This window comes from Rosa chinensis, chromosome 2 (genome assembly GCF_002994745.2).
Source record: "Rosa chinensis cultivar Old Blush chromosome 2, RchiOBHm-V2, whole genome shotgun sequence".
NCBI classification, from domain to species: Eukaryota; Viridiplantae; Streptophyta; class Magnoliopsida; order Rosales; family Rosaceae; genus Rosa; species Rosa chinensis.
In genome coordinates this window covers 23,607,243-23,618,966 of record NC_037089.1, presented here as the reverse complement: position 1 = coordinate 23,618,966, position 11,724 = coordinate 23,607,243, and the positions used below count along the sequence as shown (strand labels likewise).

The 11,724-nt window shown below is 38.2% G+C and overlaps 1 pseudogene; it reads right to left on the bottom strand.

Moving 5' to 3' along the window:
• Window positions 1-604: 604 nt before the first annotated feature.
• On the bottom strand, window positions 605-1,289 carry LOC112183952 (annotated as a pseudogene).
• Between the last annotated feature and the right edge of the window lie 10,435 nt (window positions 1,290-11,724).

Here is an 11,724-nt window from a genome sequence, read left to right as displayed (position 1 = left end):
AAAGAAAATTATATAGGAAAATGGTTTGAGTGATATCTATTTTGATGTATATTTTAGGGTTTATGTTGGAGAAGAAGGTTTTCTCAGGTTGGAATCTACATAGAGGTCTATTAAGTGGAGATGTCTATTGGTAATTTAACATTAGTTGACAAAGTCAATTATCACTTGAAAAATAAGAGAGGTCTAAATGTCAATTTTAAATATATGAATAGAAGCTTTTTTTTTAGCGGATGGAGTGGGAAGCCCAGAAGGAAAAAAAAAGAAAAAAAAAAGATCATGACTAATAAGATGACAAAAGCAACAATGCAAAACTTAAATGAAGAACACAAGCAACCATCACCAAGAAATTGAAAAAAACTCCAGATGATCGAAAATCAGACAGACATGATTACATGAATAAAGTCGTACAGTATAAATTATACAACAGCACAAAAGGAAATGGTGTGGTATCCACAGTGTAAATAACAAGTAAGAACTATTTAATCTGTTTATTTCAGTGCGTCACAATGGAAACTTTCCTGTATTTCGGATTGTTTCAAGTGTCATTCCTAGACCATGCTTGCACACAGCTTTCTTCGCTGTCAATAATGCTTCATAATCTAACTCAGTTGCGTTTCCTACAAAGCTTCTCCTCAAACTCAGACAATTTTTTAGATGAATAGGAACTAGAAGAGTACTCCAACCACCTATGTGCAAAATATCCGCAGATACCTTTTTCAACCTCAGGGCTCATATTCGGACAGCAATTTAGGCTATTTAGCCTTAGCCATGCCCTCATCATCTGTTGAGCTAGAAGTGACCCAGTCAATATTCTAGGAAGGCCGTACCAGATTAAAATTTCTTTAACTTCATAGCAAAGCTGGCTTGGCCTCCCCATAAAAGCGCTGGTAAGACTCTTTTCAAACAACCCGACTGCTCTTATTACCGGCAATTGGCGATCAGAATCATCATTTCCCTCCTTCATGGCATCGATTATGACTTGTCTGCCGACCAACCGCACTGGAATTTTCTCTACTTTCACATTTAACTTCTTATAAAAATTTTGTACTTCAAGGCAAATGGATCGGCGTCCATGATCAGTATTGATAATGGACTCTATACACTCCTGGCATAGTTTTCGACCATCATCGAGCTTATAATATGTTGTGCCCCTTGGCTTCAATCTTTCACAGCTACAACACCTAGGAGTCCCATCATCTACATGGGAGGATACAATATCTTCGTCGCCAGAATGGATATTCCTTGTACTCAACTTGACCATCTTGATAGATTTCTTGCAAACATTGCATACAAGATATTCTAGGCTTCTAGCTCATAGCAGCGTTCATGGTAAGGCTGCTGATCCCCACATTCCCGAATCTCTAGATCAGTAAATGGACGGTTGCAATCTTTGCAGAGAAGAGTCAGAAGACATGCTCGATGCCAAACAGCACCCAAGCAGTTTACGCCATCACCAACCCTTCCGTTGCAGCCAGCGCATACCAGTTTGTTATACAGTTTGTCTACAACTTTTTCGATGAACTCGGTCTCTGACCTACAAGGAAAAAAAGAAAAAAGAAAATACACATTAGGTGATATGATATTGAATTATTGACCATAACTAGAATAAGTACAATATTTGAATATGCATAGTCATGCATGCTGATATGCTTCCAAAACATGGCCGGCTCTCCCACAAACTGTGGTCAAAGTAGCCTTCCACCCTTGCACCTTTACTGTGTCATGTATACCATCATTTTCGTGCTTGTTGAAGGCTTCTTCAAAAGTTCCTGTGTTTGGTGTTTTACATCGGATATATCCACATGATAAAAAATGGGGATAATTGTCTCCCTCTCCCATGCATTCAAAAAAATTTACAAGCTCATCTAAGCACCATTCTGAACTGGCGTAATCTTGTGAGAAGACAATAATGGCGAACTTCGATTCTTTGATTGCAGTCCAGAGCTCTTCAGAGATAGCTGAGCCTGTCTCAAGTACTTCACGGTCATCCTTGAAAACTCTGATTCTTTTCCCCTTTAATGCTTTATATAGATGACCTGTAAAATTGTTGCCGGTTTCTTTCCCCCTAAAACTCAAAAACACATCATATTTCCATGAAGAAGCCAAAGGAATGGACGTAGACGTAGAGGCTCTTTGGGTACTTCATGCCATCAGAAAGTGGTAGCGATCATTCTGCTCCCAACATACAATTTCTCCAAGCAATTTTCCTGACTTTTGGGTAGAGTAGAGATGATAGGAAATTAAGAAAAGAAGAGGATATAGATAGGTAGAGATGATAGGTGACATTCAATGTAGAGGTGGCCATGGCAACATGGCTTGGAGAAGAAAAAGAGACTAGGAGTCTGAAAAATATACAGAGAAGTTAGGGACCAAGTGCTACTGTGCTTGGACGCTTGTAAGTATTTTGATGATGATCATCGTTTTATAGATACCAACTAGAGCCGGAAAGAGAGACAGAGGAAGAGGAATTGGAGAGTAATTTACCTAATGATGACGTTATGATGTAGGCAACAATTTATGCATTGATTTGTTAAGGGGTGGAGAGAGTTAAGGACACAGATTCAGTGTGTGTGTATAAATATATATACATATATATATATATATATATATATCTATACAAAATCGTTCGAGAGCGGACGTCCGCAATCCAGAAAAAGTGCGGACGTCGCTCCTCCGGTCTCGATAGAGCAGCGACGGTGGCGTTTCTGCTGCCGGATGGAACTAGGCCACGAGGTGGAGCAATTTAGAAGCAGTTGGAGTCGTCGACGAAGGGAACGTTGAGCTCGATGGGCTTCCATGGTTTCCAGCGAGCTCGCCGCACACCTCTGAGTTTCCGATCACCTTCGCCTTCGCCTCTTGCTCGAGGCCGTCAGGGATGTCCAGAGGGTGCGTTCGGCACCTGCAGCGTAGTGATCGCCGCCTTCCCGACACCGGAGGAGCGACGTCTGCACTTTTTCTAGGTTGCGGACGTTCGCTTTCGATTCGGCCTGTATATATATATATATATATACATATATATATATACACACACACACACACAGCAAGCTTCCAAAGAGGACGTCTTTGCTATACATAATCTGCGGATGGGTCAAGCACAGCCGTCCGTTGCTTTAAATGAAAACTAACCGCTCAGATCGATCCCTTCCCAAAAACCATCGCGGGTCGAAGTAGAAAGTCTTAAACGAACTGTAGACTCTCCACTTTGATGCAACCAAAGTCTTTGGTTTTCCATCTCGTCTCCACGACAAAACACTGTGATGAGTCTCTTCTCACCCAAAACCATTAACAGCGCCGGAGTGATTCCACAGTCGACGCCCGATATTAGTCCCCGCCGAACCTCGTCATCTCCTTAGTCCTCGTCACTGCTGCCGCTTGGGTTCGATGATGACGCAGTCAACGGAGCTCATCACCGGTGAAGACCCCGATGAAGGTCCCCAAGTCGCCGTATAAGGTAAAGTTTTGAATTTTCTGAGTTTGAAGATTTGGGATTACTGATTTTGGGATTTGGGATTACTAATTTTGGGATTACTGATTTGGGATTACTGATTTTGGAATTACTAATTTTGGGATTACTGATTTTGAGATTACTGAGTTGGGATTACTGATTTTTGTGAAATTATCTATAGGTGATTCCTGATGTACATTTCCAAAAAGGTTTGGGCTTAGATAGCTTGGATAATGTGGAGATTGTAATGGCTCTAGAAGAAGAGTTCAAGCTTGTTTAAACATCTTTGCAATATTTTGATTGTAAACAGTGACATGTTCTATCCAATCAGTTTTGAGGATTGGTTTTGTTCCTGCTCATGTTTTAAGTGCTATTTTTCATTATATGGTTGTACCTGCTAGCTTGTGGTTAGTGTGTCTTGGAGTTGAATGTGCATCAACCCCAATTATCCTTATGCCCTTGGCTGGCCCCAATTTGACTACATTTTTCAAGCGTACTAGATGGACCACTTGTTTGGAGTTTTCTAGTGATCCATTGAAGTGTTATTAGAACAGTTGCCAAACCCGTGCATTAAGGTCCAGTTTTGAGAGAGCTTATAGTTATGTAAAAGTCATTAATTTGTTAGAAGCACATAAAATTTCAATAGAGCTTTTAGGATACTGATCTAGTGTGTGTGATTTTTCAGGTTTTGGATTTGCAAGATGATTTCAGGTTGGCTATTGGCTTGATTGATTAGCTTCTGCGTTGGTTTCGATATTGTTGCTGTTATTGGTGAATATTGTTATGAATTTTGTGATGTGTTTGATTCTTCAAGCTTGGGATGCACCGGCAATGAGTGACGATTTCTATTTGAGGCAGGTGGATTGGTTTCTGCATAATGTATTAGCTGTGGGATAGGAAAACTGTGTTCATTTGTGGAATGTTTGTAGTAGGAAACACTAAATGTAATGTGCATTTTCTGGAATCACAGTGTATAGAACATGTGAATGTAATGTGCATTTTCTGGAATCACAGAGCTTTGCTCTTGCTATGCTGGAGAAGGTTCATTTATTCTACTATACAATATTATAGAAGGAATGAAACAATTACATTCATTTTCTGGAATAATTACATATTAAGTCATTTTCTGGAATCATTGCATATCAGCAACTTTTGACTATCCAATATTCCAACAAGACTATCTACTTTTGACTAGCCAATATTCCAACAATACTGACTATGAAGAACTCTGCCATATAACCTTGACATGATGCAAAATGGCATCCAAAACTTGCAGAATCAAATAGACCCCAAAACTTGTAGACTGATCAATGCATCCAAAACTTGCAGAATCAAACAAACCCCAAACCTACTACAGACTGATCAATGCATCCAAAACCTGCAGAATCAAATAGACCACAAACCTATATAAAATCAATCACAGTAGCTATTTCTCAACAAACTCAAAACCACCACAGTAGTTAATCAATAAAGCTAACACCGAACCTAAAATCATCTTCCAAATTCAAAACCTGAGAAATCAAACACACTACAAAACCCTCTTACCTTAAACTGACCAAATCAGATGCAAAATCTAAAAAAATACCAAATACAGAAAACTGAAAGCTTACCTTAGAGAGCATGTTTTTTGGTAGTTAGCTGATGTTTTTGAGACATTAATTATTCTGCGAAATGAGATGATGAACAATTATCCATACTAGTGGAACTTGAATCCCCATCCATACTAGTGGAACTTGAATCCCCATCTTTATCAATAGCAGGTCTACATAAATAAGCAAAAATAAAGTGATTAATATGAATCGATAAAAATGTTAAATAGTTTCAATAATATCAAATACAGGTATCTATAGATTCTTACCTTCCATGTAGTGTTGGACAATTTCTTTTGTCATGTGACTGACCAAATAGTCCACATCCATGGCATTGCCTACCTTGACTGTCCTTTACCTTAACTTTCTTCTTCTCTTTTCCTTTCTTCAACCTTCTCCCACACCCTTCTGCTCTCACTTGATCTGGTTCATTAAAAACATGCTTAATAGTATCAGTCTTGGTCTCCAAACCTACTGCACTTTGTCCACTTTCATTACTAATTAATGGTTTAATATTCTCCAAAAAAGCATCCAATGCTTCCATAAAGAGCTATGTAGCCTCATTACTCACCATAACCTTATCAATTGCATATGTAGCATGATGGAATAGTTTAGTCCTCCTTACAAGTAAAGCTTTGTTATATTTTATCTCCATTCTATCAAAATCTATCACAACTCTCTATCTTGCAGCTTTAGTCCATCTCTTCAAGATGTACTGAATATGCAATTTATCAACATCTTGGATCTTAATCAAATATGTCGACATGGGAGCCCTTCACTGTCAAACTTTCTACAGCTACATGATGCAAAATAAGAATTCTTTTCGTAAGTGAGTTCACGAGACTTACAAGTATCAATGTTCTTTCGCATAACCTTAAACTGTTCTTGAGTGACATTTTCAAACATAAGTTCTAGTTTATATTTGAAGCTCTCTCTCAACTGTTCTTGAGCTTCATAAAATAGTTTACGTGTATAAACCTTGGCTATATGATCTTCTATGTCAAGGGACATGACAGTTTTTGCCTCCTCATCAATATTAATATGATCCTCCTCTAACTCAGAATGGCGTTGGTGATGAAGTCTCCTCTTAAACTGAACCATAAATTCCACCAATGAATTCCACTTAGAAACATAATTCTTGAAGAAAGAATGTTGACTCTCTGCTCTTTGTCTACTTGACATTCATGCTGAGAAAACATGATTGACATATGCTGGTATCCATGATGAATGAATTTCGTATATCGACTCCAGCCACTTGTTATCACTCAACCCACTCTTCTCAATAATTTCAATCCATCTTGAGTCAAACTCCTCTCTACTACTTGAATTCCATATGCAGCTATGAAAGTCTTGGTAGGAATCCCGATATTTAATCGCATCTAGCTTCTCATAAAATTTATTAAGAATGTGCCAATTGCAATATCTATGAAATATTTGTGGGAGTGCTTCTGCAATGGCTTTAGTCATAGCAGGATCTTGGTCGGTAATAATCATCTTGGGGGTATTTTCTGGTGCATCTCCTGGCATAGCATTTAGAAATTCCTTGAATAACCAAACAAAAGTATCGGCTGTCTCATCATTTAAGAATGCACAAGAAAAGATGATTGTTTGCCCATGATTGTTAACACCAGTGAATGGTGCAAAAATCATTCCATACCGATTTGTGTTGTATGTAGTATCAAAGATAACTACATCTCCATAAAAGCTGTAAGCTCGTCTTGAAATTGAGTCAGCCCAAAAGCACCGTCTTACTCTGTTTTCCTCATCTGACTCCATTGTATAGACAAAAGATGAATCTTTTTCTTTCTCATTTTGAAAATGCATGTACAGTAGATCTCCATCATGCCCCTTCTTCTCTTCACGACAAGTTCTTCCATAATTATATAGATCACGCTGTATAAAACCAATATTTTGAATGCCACCTAACTGAACACCAAAGAATTCAAACTGTTTATGTTTCTTAACATTTACCAAGCTTAGTTGCTGTGATAGAACTGTGTTAACTTCTGAAACACAATGGTGAGATCTCAACAAATGTACTCTAGGCGGGCTTGTTAATGGATGGTTGTGACCCTCGACAAATACAGAGATTGCATATCTTCCAGACTCCTTTCTCACAACTGCAATTCTCGCTTTACAACCCACTTTTGGTAATCCTCTCTTACGTTTTTCTCCTTTAACTTTGGAATCTCCTTGCTTATAATAGACATACTCCTTCCTCATAAGTTGTTTCTTATCTTTGCTGGTCACACTAAAATGACTTCTAATACTAAACCCTGCTTCTTTTGCATATCTATTATAGAAAGCAGCAACATCATCTATTGTTTCAAATTCTTGGTATAATTTAGGCATCAACTCTGCCTTTACTTGAGGAATATAAAATTGATCATCCTCTAACTCCATTTATTTGAAACTGAAAAGCACACATAAGATCAACAATCAAAACAAAAAAAGAAACCTAGAAACAGAAAGAAGAAATGTCCCAAATATGGTAAAAAAAACCCTAAATTTTGTAATTGGAAATCAAACAAATCAGAAAAGAGAGAGAATCCATACTCAAGATGTGTTTCTCTGCTTCCAAGTCTCCAACTTTTGGCGCGAAAACTCCAAGGGATGTCGGGACCATAAGAGAGCTACAATTTTCATGAGAGAAAGGAAAAAAGAAAGCTTCGGTTGCAACAATCGTGCAACCTGAGATGAGTTTCTAGTATTTGGAGACGAGAAGACCTGGATTTTGGGTGGAGAAAGAGAACCAGAAACTTTGGTTGCATCGAAATGGAGAGTCTACAGTTTCTCTGAGGCTTTCTACTTCGACCCGCGATGGTTTAATTTTGGGAAGAGATCGATTTGAGCCGTTGGTTTTCATTTAAAGCAACGGATGGCTGTGCTTGACGCATCCGCAGATTATGTATAGCAAGGACGTCCTCTTTGGAACCTTGCTGTGTGTGTGTGTGTATCACGAATCAACATATAATGAAGATAGAAATCAATCAAGAACAGAGATGAACGCATTCAAAGTTCTTATTACTTCCCTTAATTAAATTAACTAGATGAATGCACCATAGTTAACCCTATTAAACATGCAATGCTAATCATAGAACGCTACTTACTAACAAAACATATTAAACAACATACAAGGTTCTTTTTACTTTCCTTAGTTAAATTAACTAGATGAACGCACCATAATTAATTCTATTAAACATGCAATGCTAGTGAGTGATCAATCCAATAACAAACATGTTCAACACATTAGACACTTAGAAAGTTTGATTGATTTAAGAAGAACACACAAGTTAAAACGCTAATCAAAGCACATACTTGAATGAAATCAATCAAGAACAATGATGAACGCATGTGTGCGTGTGTGTGTGTGTGTATATATATATATATATATATATATGAAATAATAAGAAATGTGAGAGATATATGAGGGAGAATATTGGAAGAAAGGATGGAAATTGATAAAAACTAGGATATATAGTTTAAGTAGTTTACATTTGGGTGGTTCTAGTTGGACCTCCACATTTGATATTTGGACCTCCAACTTTTTTAAATTATTAATAGACTTTGTCTAGTTATATGAAAAGATAAATAAGGACAAAGAGAGAAAAATAGAAAACTAAATAAATAAATACTCTTCTTACCTCCTCCAACCAAATATAACATTCAATTAATTTTTTTTTTTCCGAAATTTCCTTATATTGCCTATATAGTTTTATAATTTATCTAAAATAATTAAGTAAAAATAATATATAATTTCTATACATGACCCATGATTTAATACAAAAGTATATTCAAAACAATTAGATTTGGACTTTTCTTAAACTAAATTAATTGAATTTTATGATATAGTTATTATTCGATCTTCCAACCCAAAACCCTTGAAATCTTTCTTTTAGCAAATTCAAAGGGATTCTAACAACATATCAAGATCGAGAACCAATTGTCTGATTAATTTTGGTGGATGACAGACCTACTCATAAGAGAGCAATATCATGTAGTTTTGATTCATTCTTCTTCTCATGGTTGAAGATAGAGATAAAAAGTAGAGTAATGTTGTAGAGAAACTGAAATTGAGAGGAATTTACTGTGTATTCTCATTGATAATAGGGGCCTCTTTATATAGAGGATTACAATACATAGAATCACAATCATACAAGGAAAGTAATCGTACATTGAATAGGAATCTAGATCCTTCTAATTTAACCCTATTACCACTAGGTCAAGTAACCTAGAGTTTGGGCCAAACACAAATTAGGGTTTTACCCAAGTACTCCCCCTTGTGTTGCCTAAACGCGGTGCTTCTCTCGTTGCCTAGTTAAAAACCTTGCCGAGTAACAAAAACCCAGTGGGACAAAAATAACCTCGGTCGAAGGGGAAAAAGAGCACAACACACCCTTCATGTTTCGAGACCATACATGTAGACATCTCCCCCTAATGTCTGCATCTCCCCCTGATGACTACGGTCATAGGAGTTCGGATAACTTCCGCGAACGATGCTACCAACATGTTTCTCGAAAGTGGAATTTAGGCAATGACTTTGTAACGTCCCGTATCTCAATTTACCCGTTTACTAGTCATATGGCCCTAAAAGTTGACTTTTTGTTTAGGTCAAAATTTGAGAAAATGTTCTTCATGAAAGTTGTAGAGGACGTTAAACCGAGGGCGTGCATATGTGGTACGTAAAAATTGGAGTTCGTATGCAAAAGTTATAAGCGGAATACGAAAGTTACTGCTCATAATAATTTATCTATAAATAGTCGAGTTACTGTGGTAAGTTTCCATTTTCGGAAACTTACCGAGCTCTCTCTCTTTTCTCTCCCCGATTCTCTCTTTCTCTCCGACCTCTTCACCTTCTTCCGGCCATAACTCCTCCATCCGGTGATGCATTTTGACGCATAAGCTGTCGTTGGAAAGCTCGCTTCCTTCTCTTCATTTCTGGGTTCATTTGGTAGCTTAATTTGAACTGTGGAAGGTGCAGCAACTAGAAGAAGAGGACGGTCACTGAAGCAGTTTTGAGTCAATGCTGATATTTTCGGATTCCGGCCGTCTCCGGCCACCAAACCGGCGTCGAAGGTTCGGTTTTTGCCAAGGATCATTTTGCCCCTAGCCTTGAGCCACGATTTGCAGCGTGGAGGAAGAATCGAAGAGATGAATTTTTGGGTACTATTCATAAATCTGGGTTTACTGTTTTCTTAATTGTTGACCTAGGTCTAGTTGTTTTCTCGGGTTGTGGTAGTTGAGAAAAGTGTTTGGAATGATGAGATGATTGTGCTACCAAAGTTTGGTGGCCATTGGAGCTGGTGGCGGTGGCGGCGGCGCCGCCACTGTGGACGGCCACTGCAGCATGTAGGGCAGTGTTTTGATTCTAGTTTTTAGCCCGTTAAATCCTATAAATGTTGTAGAGCTTGTATGTGAAGTTTGGTGAATTTTGGAGGACTTTGGAATTGTTTGTGATTTTCCGAAGTTCGGAGTTTTGTGATTGAATTGTGGGAAGTCCGGCCGTCGGATTTCCCTCGTTTTCGTTGTGGAATATGTAAATCGAGGAATTGGTGTTATGGGTGTGATTTGGATTGAATCCGAGAAGTAATGGAGATAGGAATTTTCGGGTTTCGTTTAGGTTTGTAATTATTTATTCGAATTGTCGTTTATGGAAGTGTACTTGTGTACATGACGATATATCGAGTTACCGCTTGATGAAGGAACTCGTTTGTGTGGTCGCCGACCAGTACTGTGAGTGGACTTTTGATTTTAAGTGATGCATGCAATATTGTTTCATAATTAATTATTACGTTTATTTATTTGAGAATATAAATTGATTTACCTCGGTTATAATTTCAGAATGATTTTGGCTCTAAGTTTTAAAAGGATATTGCGAATTTCGAAATAAAGTATGATTTGCTATCAATAGTGATTTTGGTTTTCGGATTATAAAGTGATTCCGGATTTGTTTGGGTTTTGAGATTTATGAAATATTATAAAGTGATTTCGGGAATGAATTGTTTTCGGATTTTAAATGGAATTGTTGTCGAGGAAACGATTGATTTAATTATTCTTTTAGCGTGAGGGACACGCTGTTGATTTTGTGGCTTACTATGAGAATTTTCGGGTACGGTTGGGAACTGTACCCGTGTTTTCTTTATTCGCCGGACTTATGGGGAAGCCTTATAAATTTACTGGATTTGAATGGTTTTTACCCACCATACCTGGGTCGCTATATTTTATTGCTATAGTACTTCTCCCTGCTTACTATGTGTTCGTGGGTGAGTAGAGCAGAGCATGGGATGCTCCTGAGTGTGGGACACTCGGACCCGAGCCTGGGAGGCTCCCTTCTTTCTTTTAAATTGTTTATTTTTGTCCACTCACGCTAACGTTTTTCGTCTACTTTCCCATGGGCCTTTCGGTTTCTAATGCCCAGTTTGCAGGCGCTATTAGTTGAGGTCGGGCGTACATGGTTCGAGGCATAGTTGATGAATAGCTTCCGCACTACTTCGTTTGGCTCTGATCTATTGTGGGTTAGTGTTTTGGGAAGTCCACTTTAGGGGTGACTCGGCCAGTTCTCGGTAAAGTTATCTCTAAGGTAGGCCCTGCAGGGCCACCGGGGAGGGTCCTGTCAGACTTAGTGAGCAAGTTTGCCACAATGCCCTCAGATCGAACCTAGTTTACTTCGATCTTGAGGAGAGTCTGTTG